The 25,682-nt window shown below is 42.2% G+C and overlaps 1 protein-coding gene across 1 annotated transcript in view; it reads left to right on the top strand.

Annotated features, from left to right (window-relative positions):
• Positions 1-668: 668 nt before the first annotated feature.
• Positions 669-25,682, top strand: part of ralgps2 (Ral GEF with PH domain and SH3 binding motif 2) — a gene marked incomplete at its 3' end in the record, with an annotated part of 110,117 nt that continues 85,103 nt past the window's right edge. The window contains exon 1 of the mRNA XM_080017555.1: positions 669-774. The remainder of the gene's footprint in view (positions 775-25,682) is intronic.

Genomic DNA, 25,682 nt, shown 5'->3' with positions numbered 1-25,682 from the left:
AAAAATATATATATATATATATATATATTTTACAACACTGAAGGTAAACACAAACAAAAAAAAAACCTACTGAATTTGAGGTGTGAACGCAATGCGATACCTTTCCGGAGCAGGATAACATTTATAACTTTAGCTACAGTGTGTGTATATATATATATATTTTTTTTTCACCTTCAAAATAACGTATTCCGCTCGGGTGGAAGGCGCTCGGCGTGCCTGGCGAGGTTACAACTCGCGCCGTTTTATATGGAATGATATATAACGGGCGTTATTTGTATGGGGCTGCACGTACAGCACCTTTTTTAATACGAGTGTGTCTAGCTCCTGGTACTACCCCGTGCTCTGAACGTTTGCCGTGGACAATGATTTGGCGCCCACATTTTGGAATTTCGAGTTAACTCTCGTTAAAAAACCTGCGTTCGATCAGCGATTGCGGCGAGATGGGTGAACACCTGACCAAGATGGCGGCTGACCTGTCACGCCTGAGCTGAGCGCAGGCGCGACAGGTCAGCCGCCATCTTGGTCAGGTGGGGGGGGGGGGGGGGCGGGGCTTGCCGTCCTTCCCTCGTTGAAAAACAATGAACATCCGGTCTGCGGGCGAACCACGTGAACGCAGCACGACTCCGCCCACCGCGCGTCCCCACCCCCGGTCCTCATTCAAAACACAACACAGCTGTCGGGCGCACCGCTCCGGACGAGCGCTCCAGCTAGCATCCACCGCCAGGGCAGCGCGCCACTCTGAAGGAGGGAGGAACGCGGACGCGGAGGAGGGGGGTGAGTGAGTGAGTTCTGCCGAAGCCACGCCGGACGAAGTTTGTCGTCGTGTGCGATATTTTCGCGTGGTGGAAGATGAAGGCTAACGCCAATGCTAATTCCAAGCGAGCTAACGTTGAACCGCTGGGGTGTGTTTGTTTTGGTGCGCGCGGCGCTCCGGGAGGGGGGGGGTCGGTCCGTCAGAAGGGACCGGAGGATTGCGAGGTAGTCTGTTCCGAAATCTCCGTTTATTGTGATCGATCGACTTTAGTACATAAATGCTCGCATATATGTGGCCCGATTCGGGGAAGTCACTGCTCGATGCCCACGCTGCGGAACACGAACCGTTCGATTTAGCTTGAGGGAAGATGTGTTTCTCTGGTTTACAAGCATGTTTCGTTGTTGTCAGCGGCGCATGAATATTCTGGGAATAAAAAACCACTCGAGTTATACATATTGTGCGTTACTACACACTGCTGTGTGCTACGCTATTTAATCTTACCGCCACCTGCCCATTATTGGGCTCACTAGTTAGCATAGTGCTACTCCCTGTGAACCTTTTGTGTGTGTTTATATTAAACTAGTAGGTATTTTTTTTCGAATCCATTCATATGTACACACTTATGTCCCTGGGTAGATGTAGTACTCATACAGAGGGGGGGGGAGTGTATAAATAATTTTACTTCTATTTTGAACTTTTCAAAACGGGTCCATACTGCAAAAGTCGTTCTTTTCGTACTGCTTTACAGTGATCGCCTATGTGTCCTACTGTGACACTGCCATTTTCCTCCCTGGATTAATAAAGAAATATATATATATATATATATAATTTCATCTTATTTAATATAGAATAACCCCGTCCCAGTTCGCGGGGAGTCGGGTGCACAAATCAAACGCGCCTTTCCTTCGGCGGCGCAGCACGCTGCCCGCTCAGAGTAGAAACCGCAGCAGAGATAGAAGGAACGAGCGATGGCTTTTATCAGTCCCTGCATGCAAAGTGGCCGCACGGCGCCCAGAAGTTGGGTCCGGCTGTAGTAGAGCCGAGATAGGCGATCCTCTGTTGGAGCCTGACTGGCGGTGAACCCCCCCCCCTTCTCCCCCTCCGATCAGCTCTCCCACCGGGGTGCGCTCTGGGTGTGGCGTGGGCTCATCCACACAGCAACCACGCTTTAGTTGGAAGCCGCCGGCATATGCCAGGAATCGAACAACAATCTTTCTTCGTGCATGGAAGTGAAGTCTGCCAGCGCGGTGTAGTTTCCTTTGCTTGTACACCGGGTGCCTCTGGCTTTTGACACGCTTTAGGACGGCAGGCGTCTGGACAGCGTAAGAGAGAGGGGCTTCTCCCACGTTAAAATATCAGGTTTCATCCCGAAATAATCCGTTGACGTTCCTGTTCTCGCTGCTTCATCGTAGGAGGGTAGTCTTCCCATGGCTTGCTTAATTACACCCCTGCATCTGTTCAGTTACATTGATATTGCTTGTTGATGGTCTTAGTGATAAATATGTTCTTCGTAACACGACACCCAACTTGCTTTCTGTGCCAAGTGGAAGCTATTCATGGTTGGATTCTTGAAATCGATAAGCACTGCTTTAAAATAGTGCTTCAGCTTGGCCGAAAATACAGACGTTTCTGTTAAACCCTTCGCTACCAGAACAATTCAGATAAAACTAATTGTCAAAGCAATGAAGCCACAATATTAATGGAAATTACAGCAATGAAACTGAAAGCATCCCTGCTTACTATTCCTTTTATATATTTATCTATAAAAAGCAAAAGTTGTTGATGGTCATTACCAAAAAAAATAAAAAAATAAAAATAATAATAATAATACACCCCAAATGGACCACATGTACTAGCAGCTCAGATTGTGGGGTCAGTTGGTTCTGTTATCTGTCAAAGTGAATTAGCCTCACAGCAGCCCATGTCATGCTTTGGACTGCCTTTTGTTTTCTTAAAAACAAAGCTCCCGCAACCCAGCGCCAAGGTCGTCATTGTCCGCCGCGCACTACTAGAGAGCACAAGCATATAGTTGCGCAGTGTCGTGGAGGTGCAGTGGCGATATTCTCCTGAAAGACAGGGAGCGCTGTGCACAAACCACGAGGGGAAACTGAAAGTACTATAAATATTACAAAGAAAACTTTGTAATAAAAAAAAACTTCCGAGGGACGGAATAACTATAAAAGTGCAATACAATACAAATGGAAAGTGTTAAATGTATGTATATTTATTGTATTTGTATTGTATTTTTTATACATAGTAATTGGTTTGTGTAAATTGTTGGTATAAACATTACAAAGAAGTCCAGAGGTATTAAATAGTCCAGATCTTTGGACAGAGACAGCGCTATCTCCTTCCGTGAAGTTAACACCATCTGGTTATTTTTGTGGTCATGCATTAGATGGGCGGCACAGATTGTACCTGCGGACCCCTTCGCATGACCTTACTTCAGAATAGTCCATATTGAATTACCTGAAGCGCACAGTGCAAAGTACCAAAATTGGGAGGTACGCACCATTACCGAAAATCTCCATACTGCGCTGTCGCCCCGCACACTAAATGACTAGGGCTGCAGCGACTATAAACCAGGCTTTATGTCCTTTATGCATGTGACGTTGCTGCTATTTGGCCCTGTGACCCAGATTTACGGAGAGTGCAGAAGAATGTGCCATATCGATATTTGGTACGTTGTGTGGAAACACTGTTTCTGACACTTAACATATGACCTTCAGGCCAGAGGCTTCCTTCCAGTAACAGAGTTTTACAGTGCTGGGGTGTCCACTCACAGAAAAATACTTAAGACAATTTCATTTGGAGCAGCTATCTTGGAGTGGTTTTACAGATATCTACAAAAAACAGCATTTTTGAGTGCATTGTCCAGTCGAGCGGTGCGATAAAAGTACAAGTTCCTCAGTAACCCAATAATCTTCACAGTTACTGTGAAGATTATTTGCTGCATGTTTAGCCAAGTAGTCTTTGGAGAGATTATGGCCTAATCCAATAAAATGTGGCTGAATCAGTATTCTGTCAATGCTGTTTGTTTTTTTCATTTTATTTTTTTTATTATTCCAATTTCTGTTGGCCTATAACATAGGATTGTCTGTGGCTAAGTGCTTTATTTGTTGTTGCTGTGCTGCATGGCCAGCAGTCATTTGTTGAACCAATAGATCTAAAAGCCACCAAGCAGAGAAAATCCTTCAAAGAGAATGTACATTCATAGAATCTGATTGGGGATTTGTATCTAATTGGCATAAACGCAAGGATGGAGGAACTTCCCAGTTGGACGATGAGGTCTACTTGAATTACTTTATGACTCCTCTCAGCGATGGCAGTGGAATGCTTTCCACTGTAATTTTCCCCACTACCTGTATGTCATGTCAGTCCAACCCACCTGCACAGCCTGGTTAATCCCAGAGCTTGTATGTGGGGCCCATCTGCTGTCCAGGGTGGTGTCGTTGCCAGCTCCAAATGTCGTAGTTGGAGATTACATCTGTGTGTGTGTGTGTGTGTGTGTGTGTGTGTGTGTGTGTGTGTGTGTGTGTGTGTGTGTGTGTGTGTGTGTGTGTGTGTGTGTGTGTGTGTGTGTGTGTGTGTGTGTGTGTGTGTGTGTGTGTGTGTGTGTGTGTGTGTGTGTGTGTGAGATTACGCTGCAAGCCTTGTGCGTCAGCATCTACCAGCCTTAGTCTGTCTCAGATAATATTATCCTGCTCATAACATTCCACTCACTACACAGGTTATTTGTGTGTGTGTGTGTGAGAGAGAGATTTTCTTCTGGTGCCTCTCATACAACCCCACATTTCAGACAGTTCATATACAGTATATACCCAGTGCTGGTAAAGATGACATCCAGTGGTATTAAATTGCCATGTTTCTATACTTATTTTGGGGATTGTCAATGACACCAGTAAGTGTTTTCAATGGATTACTTTTACTTTTGCGACCTAATGGAAACTTTTATTCAGGGAAACCTTTACATTTCGATACTTTGGCATAGCCTTTTGCCTTCTCAACTCTGGACCGTCTGCGATTGCCTTCATCTATGATGCGACATGGGGCTCTGTTTTCCCTGTAGTGATGAACAATATCAAATCCAACTGCTTTTAGTTGTTGTCTTTTATTTATTTATTAAAATAAATAAATAAATAAATAAATTTAGTACAACCAATGCCGTTGCTCAGTTGCCAGGGCAACTCGGTGTGGCTGTACACTCTGTGTAGCGGCACATCCATTCAGTACAAATGGAACTGCAAAGTCACATGTCGTCACATTCACATGTGATTCCTGTACAGCCTTTGTGCATCACTGATTCAATTGAACAAAGGCGGAGCTCTTTTTTGCTGCTCTCAAAATCTCCATGAACTTTTGTTTGCTCCGCACAGCCGCTGCACAGGCCATCTCCTCCGTTAGTATGGAAAGCATGTTGATGCATTTCCACTCAGTAGTAATATTTAAAGGTTTGACAACGCTATTCTGTCTGGTGATGACTGCAGGACTGTGATCATTCAATGTTATTGTCTTGTCACTGGCATTTTATTGGGCATGAAATTATCATAATATACAATTTTGCAGTCTAGATTAATGATGAGAAGTTTTACAGACCTTTCATGACAAGGTCTGTAAGATTTGAGGGGCTTTCAATGTGACATCAAGTTTCCAGTACAGTATAATTCTGTGTGACAGGCCACTAAGTGGCCTTTGTGACTTACATTGAAATTTAATTAAAATCCTTACGGTTATGGTGATAATACTTATTTTTCCTCTATAGCTCAGCAATCATGTTGTAGATTGTGCTGCCAAGTTGCTCAAATAGGTGTTCCAGTTGTAAAGCTTAGTGTCGATGATGTGCTGTGATAAAGTGTATCGAAAACCTACTTTTCAAATAAATCATGATGTAGCCCAAAGTCACATTTCCATATGTGTGGTTGATATCCTGGTGCAGTAGCCTCAGCCATTTTAACATCAGCTGTTTTGTTTCTTTGGCATCTTTGTTGGGCAGCATGGAATATGACCAGCTACAGCTGGCCCAGACCTGCACTTACAGCTCCACCAAAGCACTGGTACGCTCTATTCTCCCCCCCGCCCTTAGCACTTATCAGCTGCTATTGTAAGTGCCTGTCAGTCGTTATTGCTAAGCAACAATTATCGTTACTCTTTGATGACGTGGTTAAGTCCTGGAAGATTGTTTCTTTGCATAATTAGTTGATGGTAATATGGAATAAATCACATTTTCATTCGACCCCTAAACAAAAACAAAAAAAAAAAGCTTGAAATTCTTACGTTTGGTCGGAAAATTAATCATATAGAGAGAAGGAGACAATCAATATAATTCCTTCCCTTGGGTTTAAGTTCCCTTCTTAAATCACAGACACCATCTTTCTCTGTTTGGATTGTGCAATGTTTTTCTGTATTTGAGGAAGTAGTGGAAAGCATTCTCTTCTTACTGCGCTGCCCCCCTTGCTCTAGTTCCCCTCATAGTCTGTTCACTGCTGTTGTTTAGGCAAAGTTGAATCTGCCAAGAGCAGTTTGAAGCTCAGTGTTGTAGCTCACAGTGCACACATGGCTAATGGTCGAACCACACACACATGCTGCACACTAAAGCAAGCTAAGCAGGAGTTTGGACGGTTTGGTACGTTTTAGCCTGTGCTAAACCACAAACAGGGAGTGGCTTCCACATGAAAGACTACACAGCAAGTGGACACTCTTTCTCTGTCTCTCTCTGTCTGTCTTTCTCTCTCCCTCTTTATTCTCTTCACTCATTTATGCCCTCTCTCTTCCACTGATTTGTTCCCCTTCTGTGCATGCTGAGAGATAGGCCCAAATCCTGTTTTGGCCATTTCCTCTCATCAGAATGAACCCCCTTCACACACATGGAGCTTCTTCTGAACTAACCTAGAAATTTTCCCAGGCAATGTCATGTGAACAAGAGCAGTTGTTTATCTGTGTCAGTCAAAAGTTGTCAATTTGTATGACGAGACACAGCGTTTAGAGGTCCTAAAAGTTGACACAAACCTACTTTTTATTACCATGAAATTCAATGTAATGAATTTCAGTTGGATTCTTAGACCCCGTTTACACCTGGCATTGGTGGTCGATAGATATGGGTTTTACAATGGCCGATGCCAATATTGAGAGCTGGCAGGCATTTTATATTATAGAGACATTGCATTTGGCATTATTTTGGCATTTTTTTGGGCATTTTTTGGCATTTTATAATTGGCCAATGGCCGATTATAAAGTGCCAATATCATGTTGCTGTTTTTTTTTTTATATTTTTTATTTTTGGATGTGATAATTGATGGCTTTTATTGCTGAACAATAAAAGCCAGTAATTAAATAAATAAATGAAAATGCTGAACTTAAATGAGCATTTATTTAACACTAATGTTATTGTCAGTATTGTATCTGCAGTGCACCTGTTTGGGGAAAAAAAGCTATAAATAAATAAATAAATGTCCCCGGGTAATCAAAAAACAAATTGTTGAAAATAAAAATAAACTAGTTCATGTAAAAAGAATTCTAAACTATAAAAAAAATAAACCATAGTAAACAGTGTCTTATTAAAGCCTGGTCAGGAAATAGGCCCCCCATTACAGAAGTGCAGGATTTATTTTTTACAAGTTAAGTATTTACACAAAACATCAAGTTTTTACCTAGTTAAGTCCCATAGCAACAGGAAGGCCGCATGACGGGACACACAGGGTTTTTGTTTGTAACGGAACGGAACTGTGCCTAAACTCAGTTGTGTTTAAAAAAAAAAAGATATAAATAAATAATATCTTTCATATATATATATATATATATATATACACACACACACACACACACACACACACACACACACACACACACACACACACACACACACACACACCCCGACCGGCCACTTTATTAGGTACACCTATTCAATTGCTTGTGAAACACAAATACTGTAGCTAATCAACCAATCACATGGCAGCAACTCATTGCATGTAGACATGGTGACGATGACTTGCTGAAGTTCAAACCGAGCATCAGAATGGGGAAGAAAGGGGATTTAAGTGACTTTGAACGTTGCATGGTTGTTGGTGCAAGACGGGCTGGTCTGAGTATTTCAGAAACTGCTGACCTACTGGGATTTTCAGGACAGAACCATCTCTAGGGTTTAGAGACTGGTCAGAAAAAGAGAAAATATCCAGTGACGGGCAGTTGTGTGGACGAAAATGCCTTGTGATGTCAGAGGTTAGAGGAGAATGGGCAGACTGGTTCGAGACGACAGAAAAGCAACAGTAACTCAAAAAAACATTCATTACAACCAAGGTATGCAGAATACCATCTCTGAACGCACAACACATCGAACCTTGAAGCAGATGGGCTACAGCAGCAGAAGACCACACAGGGTGCCACTCCTGTCAACTAAGAACAGGAAACTGAGGCTACAATTGGCACAGGCTCACCAAAAATGGACAATAGAAGACTGGAAAAACGTTGCCTGGTCTGATGAGTCTCGATTTCAGATGGTAGGGTCAGAATTTGGCATAAACAACATGAAAGCATGGATCCATCCTGCCTTATGTCAACGGTTCAAGCTGGAGGTGGTGGTGTAATGGTGTGGGGGATATTTTCTTGTCATACTCTGGTCCCCTTAGTACCAATTGAGCATCGTTTAAACACCACAGCATACCACAGTATTGTTGCTGACCATCTCCATCCCTTTATGAGCACAGTGTACCCATCTTCTGATGGCTACTTCCAGCAGGATAATGCACCATGTCACAAAGCTCAAATCATCTCAAACTGGTTTCTTGAACATGACAATGAGTTCACTGTACTCCAATGGCCTCCACAGTCACCAGATCTCAATCCAATACGGCACCTTTGGGATGTGGTGAAACGGGAGATTCACATCATGGATGTGCAGCCGACAAATCTGCAGCAACTGCGTGACGCTATCATGTCTATATGGACCAAAATCTGTGAGGAATGTTTCCAACGTGTGTGTGTGTGTGTGTGTGTGTGTGTGTGTGTGTGTGTGTGTGTGTGTGTGTGTGTGTGTGTGTGTGTGTGTGTGTGTGTGTGTGTGTGTGTGTGTGTGTGTGTGTGTGTGTGTGTGTGTGTGTGTGTGTGTGTCGAGTAGGAAACTAACGGGAATAAATACATCTTAAATAAGAACACTGAAACTTTGTTTTGGCCTAAGACACGGGAACCAAAATGCGCAATTGACTGGGGATGCTTCCTCTCTGTTACGCAGTGAACGGTACAGTCCCTTAGTAAATACATATGCCTCTACCGCTGTCTAGACACTGCAGTGGCCCGGAGATCACTCCCTCTCCACTGTCTCGAGATCCACGGGACAATGGAGAGTGTACCGATCCTCAGCGTGTACAGCACAGTTATGGTCAAGCTTTTAATTTTCCCCACAAGTAAGAAAATCAGGAAACGAAATACATCTGTTCAGCCTGAACCATATGTTTCATACAGTACGCATGGCCCTGAAATCTCAGTCTTTATTGTTTTGATTATGCCCGCGCGCGCCAAGTTCTTCGCATTTGGTCTTTGCAAACAAAATTATGTTCCTGTTTATTTCTTTCTGGAGCGGGGAAGTGAGATCCGATCTCAAGTGGTTACTCGAGACCCATATTGAGATGCATTCTAATACCAGGTATGGGGCTGCACCCTGAAAGTTGACGAGACAAATCATCTTTCGTCTTTTTTTATTTTTTCAGTCAGTGTGCATTACAATAACAGAATAAATCAGAAGTTTACAAAATGCGCAGGGATAACATTTCAATGAGGAATTCTAAATAAGGGGAATCATACATTTGTTTTTATATGTGTGAATCGTCTGCGCCCGGACATGGAACGCGAGCACGGCTCTCCATGTGCCCCGATTGCTGTGCCGCGTTCCTCCAAATAAAATCCAAGAGGAATGGGGAACAACTCGTAGACTTGTTAAGATTATTTTCTGTGTATAATGCTTGGAGAGGGGGAGAGGGTAACAGAGGGTAACAGAGTAAGTGTACCCATTACATACCGTTTCGTAAGCACTTGTTTTATTCCAGGAAAGACGTAAAATAACGGTTATCTAAAATAAAATCACACTGTTCCGATCATGTGCGCTTCGCTAGCGTGTGGATCATCCGTAGGAAAGGTAGTCGGTTGTACTGCGGTAAGAGTCTACTGTCACGATGGGAGGAAAATAAATACATTAAATACAATACAATAAAACACGCTGTTTCTATTCGCTTTATTGTTTGGGGAGGGAACCGGGACGCACAGTGGAGATAAGAGGTAAAAGCACAGAGGAAAATGAATAGATTATATAAATCTACAATAAAAGAGTAAAAGAGTCGTATTAGGGTCACACAAAAACGTTTTGAGAATAAATTCGGAATTCTGACCAGATTTTGGGAGTGGCAAGCAGAGCGAGGCACACTGACCTGGCAAGAGGGCACCCCCACCCACACCCACACCTCGTGCGTCCGCCACCGTTAAGCAGCACCGGAAACATATATAGATAAATAAGCTGACCCGGCAAGGGGTCCGCATAATAGATATTAGATAAATACACCTACAATGAAAACACAGTTTTTATTTGTTTTTGTTCACTTGTGTTTCGAAATGAGATCGCCCTGATCTAGCGTCGCAAAAAAAAAAAAGAACAGGCTAAATTGGCTACCCCCACCCGCCTTCTCACAGCCTGGTGGTAAATGCCCCACGGTCCAGCACCACTCCGCAGCCCAGATGTTGGGAAGCCCTGTTGTAGACTATTGGATATAACTTTGAATTAAATTAGTTTTAAGATCTTGTGTGACATTTTCCTGCATCTGAGTTGGTTTTAAAGGAATTCATTATTTGTTTGGAAGTTATACAACCATTTTCTGCTTACATTAAAAGCATCACAGTCACAAAGGAATTAAAATATTTTATGTCTGTATAATATGTGTATAATATTAAATATTATACTAAACAAAATTTTGGCCTAACCCCTCCTTTGTTTTTCTTTTCACTACTCTCCAGCTCCTCTGGGTGGATAAAGATGATTTTTGCTGCTTTGGTAAACAGTATCTTTTCACTATGATTTACACAACTTACTCTAAACTCTCCGACACAACGTGCTTGGATGTGTCGCACACACGCAGGCACTTTGAAGCTTATTTCTTTGGTCCATTATTATGATTCTGTACTTTTCCCTTTTTATAGATCTCACTTTCACAGGAAACCCTGCCTTGTTCAACCAATCAGCTTTTAGCTAAAGTGCAGGTCTTTCGGGTCTTTTATATCTTTGGAGGTAATCATCTCTGCCTGTCTGTGAACCTCTGCCGCTCATATGTACCCAGAGCCCCCTGCAACGAGTATCTCTGTAAATATGTGGACATCCATCTACAGAGAAGTACTGTCCAGCCTCAGCTCTGAACATCCTGACAGTTTGAATAGGTGTGTGTGTGTGTGTGTGTGTGTGTGTGTGTGTGTGTGTGTGTGTGTGTGTGTGTGTGTGTGTGTGTGTGTGTGTGTGTGTGTGTGTGTGTGTGTGTGTGTGTGTGTGTGTGTGTGTGTGTGTGTGCAGGGAAACAATGTCTTGTCTATTTTTAGTCAATAGAGATGAATACTTGGGAGCTTGTACATCCGCTCTGTGCGTGTCCTCTGGGAGAACAGATTCAAGCTCATGTTGTCTGTCTAAAAGCTGGATAAGTGAGTGTGTGTGTGTGTGTGTGTGTTAGGTCTGGGTGAAAATATTATATATAATATGGGTATTTTTGTCTTTCATTGGTATAATCTTGTCATGACATTATGACGCTCTATAATGCGCTGTGACAGAATTTGGTTAAGTCTATTTATTTTTTAAGTTCTAGGACCAGAGTTTTCTCACTATAAAAGTTCTGAAATACCAAAGGGACTTTAATTTTAGTTAAATGTCACAAAACCCATGAGTAGATGTCTTGACATACATCGTTAAAGTGTAGACCTTAAACCATATGTGACCTACCACATACTTTAGGGTCATTTGGCAGCTTTCAACTTTTTCCCCCGCATCATTTGAAAGGGGAGAATCAGAGCTTCCAAACAAATCAAGCAAATATTTTTAAAGCTATGACTTGTTTATGTGTGGCAAACCGTGTTTCTGAGATAATCAACTTGAAAGTTTTGGCGAGACTTGGCTTCATTCACCGAGCTCCCAGAATGAAAATGGGGTAGCCAAAGCCACATGGCTAATTAACATACTGCGGAATGGGCCAATCACTGCTTTGTTTTTGTGTTTTGAGGGAAGGTTGAATGTATTTTTGTCTTGAAAAAAGGCTTTTATTCAACAGAAGGAATATACATATTTTATAAAAGTGGAATTTATTTTCCGGTGGTTCTTGATAATATTCAGTTTCATAGTCACATTCGGGTTGAAATCTGCTGTTTGAAATGTTCTCCAAGTAATATCAGATTCAGTTTCGCTGTCGGAGAACTGACTATCAACGTGGAAAATGAAGTTCTTTGCGCACTGCTTGAACTGACTTAGATCTATCGCACTGGTCAGATTAGGGTCCGCGATATGATTCAGATCTTCCTCCACCCGCTTCTCCGAATCAACCGGAGTTTTCACAGACAAGTGAAACCGAAGCCTCGTCTTGTTTACGGAAGTGACTGTGACGTCAGTGACATGCCCGCTCCACAACGTTGTCTCCGTGTGTGTATAAACACATAATTTTTAAAGGTGGAACTCTATCAAAACGGTTTTACATTGTGACTTCACATCACATGGAATATGTATGAATGACCTGGACGGTTGCTTTAAAGGAAATGTTCGATCTGCGTCGTTCAGCATCTCGTAAGTGAACGGTGTACTCTAATGGAAATATTTAACGCCACGGTTTAACATTTTTCTACTATTTATAAATCAAACTCGGTTTTGAAAATCTCATTTTCCTTTAAGGAAGGTTTTTTTTTTTTTTTTCTTCTTTTCTGCTCCTGGCCATTTTATAAATGTGCAAGATGGTGGCTTTTGCTTTGGTGGGTCACATATATGTATTGAGTTATACATTCCTGCATAACGCCCAGACCTTGGCCATGCTGGTCGTTGAGAGGGGAGGATCAGAGAATGGTGTGAGGGGCTCATTCAAGGAGGGATGAGGATAGAGAGAGAGTGTTGGAGAGGAAGAAGGTGTTGAAGAGATACAGCTGTTTCTTCAACCTCAGCTGTTGCTCCTCTTCCATTAAAAGCTGGTTGGGTCACGCATACATACACTTCAAAACACATTCAAACTTAAACCCTCACGCAGCACATACACAGGCAGACGTTATGTACAAAATGGCATACTAGCATACTATTTATTCTGCCAAGTTGATGTGTAGTTTGGTGTTTTATCTGAAACCATAATATGGGAGAAGTACCAGAAAGATGTACTGCATCCAGTGAAATAACATGGTATGACAATGTATCCCACAATGCATTGTGAGGGCAATTTGCCTGTCCAAGAAGACATTGTTCTTTTTACTCGCATACTAAATTAGGTTGGACGGTAGCATGAACATGTAATATGTACGCCATTTTGGAGGCTGGGTTGGCTCTCTCTCGCTCACACTCTCACACGGGACAGACACAGTCTCGCACAGTAACTCTCACTCACACACTAGGGGTGTCACTATTCGCCAAATGTAAAATTTGATTTGACTTTTGATTTCAAGGCTTAGATTTCAACCTTTTTTTTTTTCATCACTGACGCCATGCCATTGTCGGACATATCGAGTTTTGATTTATAAAGAAAAGCATTTGTTTCTCAATATGTAACTTTTATTTGACACACCTAAACAGTTAAGAGCTTAAGCAAAACTAAACTTTAGAATAATAAACAATAACTTACTTATTACACTACTTTTAAGATACTCACCAAAATTAGCGCAGAAAAAATGCTATTTTTTACCAGAGGGAAATGCTGGTAGTAAAAGGCAAATTACTACCTGGAGCTCTGATCACAGCGATCTTTCCTCCAAACAAAGCAAATAAAAATTTGAGATGTATTTTATTTACTTTGTTTCCTGCTGCTGCTCTGCTGTGGAGCAAATTGCTCCACAGAATCCCGCCTGCGTTCTCAAGCTCCATTGGCAAATACCCCGTGGCTTGGCATGGTCAACAAGTCGGTGGTTGGGAACCTCTGCACTAAAGGACATTCGGTCGGTGATGGTCGGGTTTATTTACCACTTTCATCGCCACATCAGTGGAATTACTGGACATTCTGGTCAAAGACGCTCTCTCCCATGTGCACACAGAGAAACGCCGGAGGAGAGGGAGAAGCAGCGGTGCGTCTTTAACTAGGCAGACTTTGCACACCGTTACCGGGAAAATTTCTCTGTGCATTCATTGTGCAACAAACTGGATTAACTTATATAGAACTTTATTGTTGGTTTTTTTTTGTTTTTTTTTAAATATTCAAATTTTATTTGTAATTATTTTCGTTCCTGCAGCCCTAGTGCCAGGTGGGCGGGTGCAGTGTGCGTTGAGAGATGCGGCAACTCTATTCGGAGCCGGGAGCCGACTCAGGGGGGCCCCCTAACCTCCCAGCACACACTGCATTTGTTTACCGGCGGAAGCGACCGCCCCAATATGGCGACCATGTCCGCCAATATTATCCACACAAATACAGGGAGAATCATGAACCTGTTTGTGATTTTGAAGTTCAAAGTCGCACGCTCATTTAGCTCGATTTTGAATCTGAATCGTGACACCCCTTTCACACACACAGACGTGTTCTGAAAGAAACACACAATGTCTTGTTGTTTGACATTTTATGAGAAAGCTGAAAGAACCTGAAAGTGTGTTGTTCAGAGATGGACTGAATCAGATTCCACAGAGCTGCAGCTGGGTAATGTCACCACAATTGGATATCACTGTTGATAATGCAATATTTGTGCTTTGCCATCAGTGCTATAAACTATGGGTGGGTGATTCTGAAGATATTTTCTTATAAACATTTAGAGAAATCATTATGATGTGTTCTGTCTCCCTCCCAAGTCTTTTATTTTATGAACAAACTGTTTTGACGTCAGGTTTTGTTCTCCCACGTGCAAACTGACCCAGTGAAGTGTGTGTGTGTGTGTGTGTGTGTGTGTGTGTGTGTGTGTGTGTGTGTGTGTGCGTGTGCGTGCGTGCGTGCGTGCGTGCGTGCGTTCTGGGGACAATGTGGACGTAGCTGTGGCTCATTCCCATCGCTGTGCCAAACATGGTCCACTCGCTGGAATTCGGCACACTTTGATGTGTCCACACTTTTCCCCTTTCACTGCCCCCTGTCGCGTTCCCTCCTTTCACCTGCTTGTGGTGGAGCTGTGTTTTTATCGGGCCCTGGAGACAGGGCAGTATGTGTGTGTGTCCCACTAGAGGCCTGTTATCTCTCGTCTTGCTCAGTTAAGCAGGTTCAAAAGGAAACAGTAGCAGTGTTCGGCTGGGGCAGCTAAACCCAATGCTGACTGAAACTGCCATTGAAGGAAAAGTCCGCTCTTGGTCTCTCCTTGGAGAAAAGTTGTTTACCTGTAGAATAAAAGTGACTTCAACAAATGACCTACATGCAGTCAGTCCAGTGATAAACATGTTCTTCAGTGGTTTTAAATTGATGACATACTGCTGAAATTGAGCGTGTTTGGTTTTATTAAATGCCTGCTTATTTCTTATGTGAAGCGTTTTGAATTATGTGTATGGAATAAATGAAGACTTAAACTGTGCTCTGCTGCAGACTAAAGTAGCAGTCTTCTACACTAGTTAGCAAGCAAGCAAAGACTCTCTTCTAAATGTTGCTTTGCAGTGGAATTTCCCTTGTATTCTTTTTGAATCCGAAAACAAAATTAAATATTTAAAAACTAAACAAATACAATTTGAAATTGTGAGACTGCCCACTGCTGAACATATTAATGTCCAGTGCCTGTCCAGGATGAACACAGAACTTTCTTGTCACCACCGGACATTGATTGCTCACATTTCTTTGGAAACAAGTCATCACTGAACTGATAAAACCGCAACCACTGATATGAAACTCTTACTTGGTAATCAAGCTGAATGGGTGGGAAGGTTAAATATACCTCACCCCAGGCCCACACCAGAAATGGCACGTCAGCAACACGAAAGTGCGGCGTCATTTCACTATTTGCCTAGTTCTTCCAGGTCCGACCTCATTCCGTCTACAACACATTCACGTTAACAGCGTTCTCGAGATTTCAAACTTGAAATTGTGAATCTCCCAACCTTCAATGTGTAAGGGAATCTTTTGTTAGTGAACTTCTGTTTTCAACCTTTTTACTTTTCATTTTTTTCGAAATTGGTGTCTGATGGTGGATTGGTGGTCTATTGGTGTTTGTTTATTGACATCGTTGGATTAGTTTGTGAGTTTAGCGTATATTGTTTATATTTCACACATCAATCTTCCGGCTTGAATATAATGCGTTTTATCGCTGGAATGAGTAATAATCTTTAAATTCAGGAGGTTCTTCTCCGTGGGTCCGAGGGAAAAGCCAGGGACAGCAGCGGTGGGTTCGTCCCATTAACCAGCGGAGGATGCAAGATATTTCCACAATCAACATGTGTGTATTCATTGAGCTGTTTCTGTAATTAAGTGTGATTATCTTTTGTTATTCAGTTATTTGTGGTTCGATTATTTAATGAAGAAAACATGCAATGGATATATTCTTGTACATTTGATATATTTGACATTTGACATATTAATAGCTTAACACCAGATTAATAAATTAACACATTTCTCCACTACAAAAATATTGCTTGACAAGTCAGTTTGACTAGAACCCACACGTAGTGATTCCAAGGAGACCGTTCCGCTACAGTGTTGCCAACACGTACAGTACACCAGACCAATAAAGTTTATAAAACTACTTCCCAAGTATGAAGTAAAATATATTGTCTATTCCTGGGCGTGATATTTGTTTTCCTGCTGGAATGATAATATTTTCTTTACATAAAAAAGGTTTGATTTGTTGTGGGGGGGGTGGTATTACTTTGTCAGTAATCTACTTTAGGACAGCACATCAGAGATTTTATATATGTGGTTGTGCCGTACCAGGCTTGGTAATAAAAATATATCAAATATTTTCACTGAACCGTGTTGCTTCTGGTGTGGCCCAGGGGTAACATGTTCCACATCAAAGTCTGCTTTACACCTACGGACCTTTGATCGACGTACTGAACCAACGCTATTTTATTTCCATCCCATATGAAGAATGCAAAAAGAGGAGGTGCTCAAGGAACTACACTGTGCCAGACCCGCCCGGTCTGTTTGACGGTCACGTCTGGCCCATGTACGTCAAACACAAGAACATCAAGTTTTTTTCAACCCACAAGTCTAATGATGTTTGTTTGTTTTTTTTTCACATTTTGAATGAACCTCCAGTTACTTTACACAGTCAGATAATGGGTGAACAATATCCACTTAAAGGTGTTTTTATTTTGAAGGCAGTCTGTTTGAGAACAATCCTCCTTTGTGCTCTTTCAGGACAGTGTGGAAAAAGAAGCAGAGGAGGAAAGCAGAACGTGTGGGAGAGGAATGAGCTCATAGAAAGGGAGAGGGAAAATGCTTTTTTTTTTTTTTTTTTTTTTTTTTGTTTTTTTTTAATGAGTTGATCTAAGAGGTGGGCGATCTTTTAAAAAGCTTTTGTCCCGGGGAGCAGTAAAGATGAGCGTTTTGATACGGGAGTGATGGAATCACTGTGCCTGCATTTCTTTCTCTTGGTCTGTTAGTTTAAGTTCAGTCTGCTCTACTTCTCCCCCTTATCTCATCTCATCTCATCTCACCTCGTAAAGAGTTGGATCCAGGGTACGTTGACCTTGGTGGGATCAGAGCACCAAAACATGTCTCCCATATATAAACTGAGCGTAATGCCCACTGCTCTCTTCAGTGGAGTTATATGAAGTGTTTGTGGCATTTCTAGAGATGTTCGATCCCTTGCCATATATGGAAGGATAAGGTTGTTTTTTGCTTGGTTTAAAGGATTTGTTCGCTATTTTTCAACCCAGGCCTTGTAAAAATGTGGAGTTCCATCATTTATAACTGTTCGCAACACAACCTCACCGAACGCCTATTATTGAGAAACTTCCTTACTTACTTCCACTACTACATTTAAGAACGATGAATGGCAACATTATTTTGCTATCAAAATTTACAAATGATGGGAACCTTCATTTTAATAAGGCCTAGTTTGAGAAATGGCGAAGCTATACTTTAAAACATATTCTGTGATTCTTGGTGCTGCTTGCTGTTTGTAGCTGGGGTGAGCTCATCCTCCTTGTCTTGGTTGCCTTTACTGACCCTGTAGCTGAGAGCCATCACATCGTTCTATCACAGCGAAGGCATGTTTGAGATGGGGATTTACATGCATGCACAGGTTGCACATTGCAGCATGTCTCTCTCAAGTTTGTCTCACCCCGAAGCCCTGGGGCCCAACCGCCACTGACTACTGGAACAAAACAGCATGTCAGTGTGTCTGTGTGAAGCCGGCACTTTCTTGCTATTCATTTGCTTTTAACACCATCTGTTTAAACCTATTGTTAATGATGCTACTGCCAGACCTGACGACTGCTTGCCAGGCCTTGATTGAGCCCTGATGGAGACAGATAATACACTCTGTTCTGTGGTTGACTCCCCACTGAGAGACAGACAAACAAACACACTCATTCTCTTCTGCACATCAATGGAAACATTCCGGGGCTTTCATTGGAGCTGTGATGACTGACTAACCTGCATAGCCAGAGTGAGGCCATGTGAGTCTTGTAGTATTAGTTTAGGTGGACGAATAATGCTTATGTCGTTTTGTTTCCACTGAATCAAGTTAATATTTTAAAGTTGTAATCTGTAAGGGACGTGTAGTGTAATCCACCCAACACAGGAAATCTTATGGATCACCATGTTAAGTAAAGGAATTAAATGTTTCAGCTGTCCAACAAAACACTAACTCCAAACAGCCTCTTCTGGCAGCTATTTGGTGTGAGAAGGCTTTTTCTGCTTCCTGTATATCTTGGCTAAAGAAATTGTGTTTGCGCCGAGAAACATTCTTTATATCGACACACACTGGCTCTGTGTCTCCAGGCGGCTTAATCCTGTCCGAACGCTGTGGCTCAGAGGACAGTCTGGTGAACTTTGACCTCTGGCTTACCCGTTTCTGACCTGAGCTCATGAGACTGCGTTGTGTAAGCTTGTTTTGTTCCACAGTCAATATGAAACTAATCTGCTATGGCCCAAACAAGGGATAACCTGCAACATTGAATAAACATTCTAGGGTCCATGATCAACATGTGTAATTTTTGTGGCATTTTAGTATTAATGGTTAATAATTGTAGAGCCAAACTTTTTATACTCAAGATGCCTCTGTTATTTCCTAAAGATTACCACGTGTAGTAAATAGTTGATAAATTAATATAAATTTAAAGTGGAAGAGATAATAAAAGAATCTAACAGGCAAACCTAACTCTACAACATCTAGCCAGATAATGGAATATTATTAGGGGTCTAATAATAGACCCCTTACAATATTATTATATTAGAGACACAAGCCAATGCAGACGGCCAAATGTTTTAATAATCCATCCAATGAGTAATTTTGCCAAGCACTGCTTCTGCCACAACTGCCTATGCCAATATTTTGCGGCATGGTGCTTTAGGTTACTTGCGTGCGTGTGGGAGCAAATGTTAAAAAAATAAATAAAAATAAAAAAGTGGCGGAACGGGTGGCTTGGAGTTACTCATTGGATGGATTATTACGACATTAGGCCATCTGCATACCACCCAGCAGTAACGCATGGTGAAGTGAATTAAAGTTTACCCTACGCGGGGTAAAGACGCCTGTTCGGCATTCCCGACATTCATATTCGGGCCCAACGCTGGAAACTAGTTGGCTACGAGAAAATCGGGTAAAATCCGACTGAATTTGTGCAGTCCGATCCCGGGATTACGGAAACAAGTAAAACTGTAATACATACCTAATACCACTAAACTGGACCCCTGTATTGCTGCCTGCAGCTATGTTTATTCAAATAATTGACTTGCATCCCAATTAGGGATGCAAATTCAAAGGAATTTCCTTAATCGATAGTTCTTAATCTTCACAATCGTTGATTAAATGATAACATAATATCTAATGACATCACCAGGGGGTGGTGCCATGGCGTGTGGGGATCTATGCGACGTTGGGCCCCATGAGGAGCATGTCTTTTCATTTCATATGCAGAAGCTCGAGGCAAGACTTGCTTAGCTGGTTCACTTGTACAGGAATATTTACTTGTCTTGGCGTGAGTTAGATATTTTAACTTTTTGCCATCCCCTACGAAAGAGTCGGATGTTATGTAGCAGATCAAATATGGTGCAGATCCGGACAACAAGAGGCAGATAAAATTACAAAACATTACTAAAATTCTTATATATAAGCAGACAAAAGAATTAAGTTTTATTGGAGTCATCACCATAGCAATATATCACTTGTTTCGTTTTGCTGTCGTAACCCCCCCCCCCCCCAGGAAAAACAAAAAACATTGTTAACATCACAACCCTTCCTACTGCTTCCACTTACTGTTTATGCACGGAGCAGCCACCTTGGACTTTGAGGTCGGGATTGGTTAGGTTCTTCCGACTTTCCGAGTCGGAAATACGATTTCAGGGGGCGTTCCAGTTATAAATTTCGGAATCTCATTAAAATGAGCTTCTTAGGTGCTAAATGTGATCAAGCAGACATTTATCCTGTTCAGACTTATACTACCAAAGACGCAGACAATAACGCTGTTTTTTATTCAATCAAGCAGCATGATGATTGACACATTTCTTTTACTTCTACTCATAAACAGAAATGCACCAACAATACAGTGTATCAACACAGTATGCATATTTCACTATAACTGTAGAGACGAAAACAGGTGCTTTTGCACTCTTGCATATTACATTCCTTTGTTACTTGATCTCAAGTGCACAGACAAGAACTAAGTTCTGTACAGTATAAACTCTTTACACAAACTCTTTTCCCCGATAGCTTGGTGGATTCCACTGTCTATCTGACTTCGGAATTTAACTTGTTGTTTATGTGCATGTTCACGTACGAGGAGTTTAACTCAGCATCCTGCTGTATTCAAGGGTTAACTAATAAAAGAGGGGATATTGAGGTCCAAGGAGGAGTGGACTCGATGGTAAAGGAAGTGTTATTTCCAGGCCTGACCTGTGGTCTGCCGTCTCGCTTTCGGAGATTATTTTAGCACTGTGGGTCTGACTTGCATTGTACCGCCCCTTGGGGAGCCATCGAGGAAGGGATAGCGATCGTATCTGTTTCCTCTTAACACGAAGGTTCCTGCTGAATGGCAGCTTATTCACTGTGTATCCTGCACTTTCCTTGCTAATAGTCTGTGCCGCTAGCTGCCAGCACCTCCTCTCCCACTCGCTCCCTTCCTCTCTTTCCTCCCTCTCTCACTTTCTCCTTCTCTTTTTTCCACTCCTCTGTCACCAGGTCACAGTCCTCCGGTCTCAGCACGAGAGCTGCACTCTGGCTGGGCTGCCTGCACGCTTGCTCTCCTGTGGGCCACAAATCACACTGCTGACACCACATACACACTCCGCAGGCGCACACCCACACATACAGGCGCACTGACATGGAGAAATATATTGATACCTTGGACATCGGTCGGTGTAATAATGTGATACATCTTAAATGTTGTCTTCTCTGAGACTTAAAGTCTGCAATATAGTAAAGGAATTCTTTATTTTACTGTTTGTGTACAATATCCACAGCACTCAAATATTCTGTAATGCAGCAAAAAGTTAATCTTCAAACAAATGAATATTGAACATCTGTTTTTGCTGAAATATTAAATTAAACTGTTAATTTGGAAAAATATATAACCTCAATATTTTGGCAGGGTTTAAAAACTTGAATGATATTTCCACTTTCCCTATGGAAACATCCCTGTAATAACTTTTTGTAATGCACATCAGATGCTTCACTGAAAAGTTGCTAAAAATTCTCATTAATCTCAACATGTTAACACATCGGATTAAATCAATGTTGAATTATGACTCTTTAATTGGAATTGAAATCTAATTGAATCATGAGATCCGACCCACTAATGCAAAATCCCCTCACATTTTGAGGCATTAGGTCAACAATCTTCTACCTCTCCACTGACTTATGCATACAGGACTTATGCACGGAGGCCAATATATCGCCCAAACGTGACACTCGACCTCTCTGGGCGCTGCCACATGGCCACCTACTACCAGCTTGGTTCTCTCAACACAGCCAACTGCCTTCAACTACACCAGTCCACCTGTTCTTAGGTTTGTGTATGTGTGTTCACGTCACAATAATTAGCGTACAAAATAGTGTGTATTGATTTGACAATGTCTTGGATTTATCAAGATACAATACGCGCATAGACAAACAATTATATTGAATTACCACCTGGCCTTAATCTAGGTCTTTTAGGGCAGAGCATATCGAGTGTGTCTATGTCGGCCGGGGGAAGAGGGGCAGAGCAAGGATGTGCCCGAACAGACTGCCTGCACAGCCTGAGTCGTAATTATTAACCAGGGAGTGGTGCAGGATGGAGAGCGAGATGGCTAGAAAGATGGAAAGAGAGTGAGGATGTCTAAAAAAAACAAAGCAAAGTTACACTCTCAAGGTTGGAGCTGCAGAGAGAGAGAGAGAGAGAGAGAGAGAGAGAGAGAGAGAGAGAGAGAGAGAGAGAGAGAGGAGAGAGAGAGAGAGAGAGAGAGAGAGAGAGAGAGAGAGAGAGAGAGAGAGAGAGAGAGAAGAGAGAGAGAGAGAGAGAGAGAGAGAGAGAGAGAGAGAGAGAGAGAGAGAGAGAGAGAGAGAGAGACTTTGTTGTGCTGTTGTCACTGGCTTTTGAACATGAGTGGACTAACAATCAGCTGCTTTGCTATCAGCCATCTTGCAGATCATTCTGTAAAAAAACAAACCCGCAACACCTAATTGTTCCCACCGGCCATTTATGTTTTTGAGTGATTAACATGCTTTGAGAGATGGGATTTAAAACATTAGCTGTCTTTGGGTGAGCCAGATGTGAAGCAGCAAGATCTGCTTGGCATGTATCTAAGCGATAAATAGTTGAACCTCTTGATTCTTTAACACAAGTTTGTATTGATTTGGCCTGAATAAAAACAAATTAAAAAAAAAAAAAAAAAAATCTGTACTCCAATACAATTCGATTTGTTTAGATTTCTGAATCTTGTAAAATGAAAATTGTAATATCAATACTTTCTTATGCAGTTATGCAGCCATTTTCCACTTCAATTAAATACCACTATAGTCACAAATTAATTGAGATATTTGTGCAACGAGACTGCATGCAATGATTGCATGCAAAGAGATTTTGAACTTCAGTGTTGTCAGTCATAGAAAAGTAATCTCTTCTGTCATGTCGATTATCAGTCTGCAATATGAGTCAATGAGTGAACTTCCAACCCCCCCGGGTAGTCCGATGCTTTCTTTTAATGCCAGTTAATTAATTGATTGCAAAAAGCCAATGCCATAACACCTTGGTCTGCAGTTCCATCATGTGGAACTGGACTGCGTTGAACAAATAGCTGGAATCATGACAGCGCCGTTATGACAGAGCGCCACATTGGAACCAGCTGCTGCTCTGGGAAGAGAGCGAGTGCATGTGGCGAGTCAAGCGATTCTCTCTACTTACTGGATTTCGTCTTTCTGTTAGCTGTGGTCAGCAAGCCAACGGAACTCAGCCGTGAGACATGAGCCAACTTAGGCAAATGACTTGATCCGGAAACGTCTTAAACTTAATGCATTTACATATGATCGGTGCCAAATTGCCAGACAGAGCATTGAACCATACATATGGAGAGAACGTTGACCTGGCAGCAACACTGTCAATAAAATTCCAAATTTATGCCGAGCTGCGATGCCCAAGAGTTAAAATAGTTTGAACTTTGAGCCAGTTAGCGCTATGACAGTGAGCGTGCAGTGCCAACCGCACACATCCTATAGGGTAGCTGAGTCAACCTGTCACATTATCATGTGATGTCTTTGTGATGTCACAATTGTCCCCCTATAAGGCTGAGACAAGGGTGCTCCCTTCTAGGTGAGGCGGGAGGACAGGTTGTAGAGCTGCTGTCAGTCATACACACAACAGTGTGTGACTGCATTTTGCAACATAGGGGGGCAGCGGCAATACAATTTTACATTTGGATGCAAGCCGCCATCAAACCTCAAGAAGAAAAAGCTGCTGTCAGTTTACACCAAAGAAGAAGGCACATGCATCCAAGCACACATATCAATAAAGAAGGAGTCCTCTTCAGCTTGTTTCAATGGACCCCCTACGGCGAAGGCCAATATTTCCAAAACAGACCGTTGCTCTATCATAAACTATTCTACAAATTTGGAAGACCAGTCACACGGCCAATTTTGTCCTTCCAGCTGGATGGAGCCAACAGAAATTACATATGAAGAGGAATGTTATACGCCGATCAGCCTGGATTGAACATTACGAAGAGAGACCATTTACTGTTGCAGTGATGTCCCCCACCGAGGGACGGGCCTACAAAGTCGGGACTTCAGAGAGTTTGTGCCCCCACCCGAAGCAGGGACTGCACTCCTCAGGCCACCACATGCAGGCGTTGCTAGTTCCTAGGTAGAGGGGGCGTATAAGCTGTGCTAATACTGTTGACTTGACTAAACCTGGCTAAAAGTACGTGAGCAACAAAACTAGCCAGCTGTGTCATTTTGTACATTCGCCACCATTGTAAACGGCGGCTTTTTGCGTCACATTTTGAACGTCTAAAGGCACTATGGACTGGTGTTTTAAACAAAAGTAGGGCACATGTTTGTGCCCTAAACTGTCAGCCCCATCACACATATCATTTTGGTTCTATATGCTCTTCCCTTTGTAGTGTGGTGTAATGCATTGTTGTCATTGGTTAATAGAGAGAAATTGGGACCACTTGTTTTGATGCAACTGATCTCCCTAATGCAAATGCAGCAAGACTGCTGTTCTGCAGGAATGAGATCGCAGAGAGGTATGAATCGAGATTGCGGTTCTTAAATGGTTAATGCTGCTGTGCTATCATTTTATTGAAATCAAATTGAGTTATGAGATCCCGTCCAAATAAATCCTAATGATGATTCAGATTATATCCCTGCTCTGATTAAGTTAATGAAAATTTTCAGAAAAAGAAAAATGTACTCAGTAAAATTAAGTTGTATTCACAAATTACTTTGAGATGTGAAATAAGACTTAAATTGCAGATTTTTTTGTGTTGACACACTGTAGAAAATGTCAAGTAGGAAAATGGTCCTAACTTTCCAACGTTTTCAGAGCAACGCAAATCTGGGCCAGATTTTAGGCCTAGAAGTAAAAGCATTTTATGGCATTTCTCAACCTAGGAAACTACTCCACCAGGATTTAGGAGAGGCCAACAGCCATCCTAACCTGTTAGAGAGTTTGCAGTAGATGTTGTCCAGGTGACAGAGGAAGAATTAGCAGTAAGAAACAAAGGCAGCCGAGGCAGTAGCTATCTGGCACTCTAAAGTTTGTGGTGGTTGCAAATGTAGAATTAGGCTGCTGTGCAAAAGAGATACTGTTTGACTCCCCCCTTCTCTCTTTCCCGTCACTCTCCTAATTTCTCCACTCTGTTACAAACTAGCATGAACTGGCTGGTTCTGGCCTCTGACCTCTAGCAGTCACCGCATCGACGGCACGCCATTGTGAAGAGGCTGTTAGTTCAGTTATGTTCCCTCTCAACAGACACACATGAACACACACACTTGCGTTATAAACATTGGTTTAACTTCCCTTTCAATTTGAATGGAAACATGATGGTGCAATCTAACAATTTTACATATTTTTTCTCAAATAAATGCGATCAGGCAATTCTGAAATAATCGTGACAGCCTTGTACACACGTACCATGCGCACACCCACCCCCTCAGCGCCCTGCTTGTGTGGCCAGCCTGCTGAGCGACA

The sequence above is a fragment of the Zeus faber genome, assembly GCF_960531495.2.
Source record: "Zeus faber genome assembly, chromosome: 1".
Classification (NCBI taxonomy): Eukaryota; Metazoa; Chordata; class Actinopteri; order Zeiformes; family Zeidae; genus Zeus; species Zeus faber.
The sequence above is the reverse complement of the archived record's forward strand: the minus strand, read 5'-3'. Positions and strand labels throughout refer to the sequence as shown.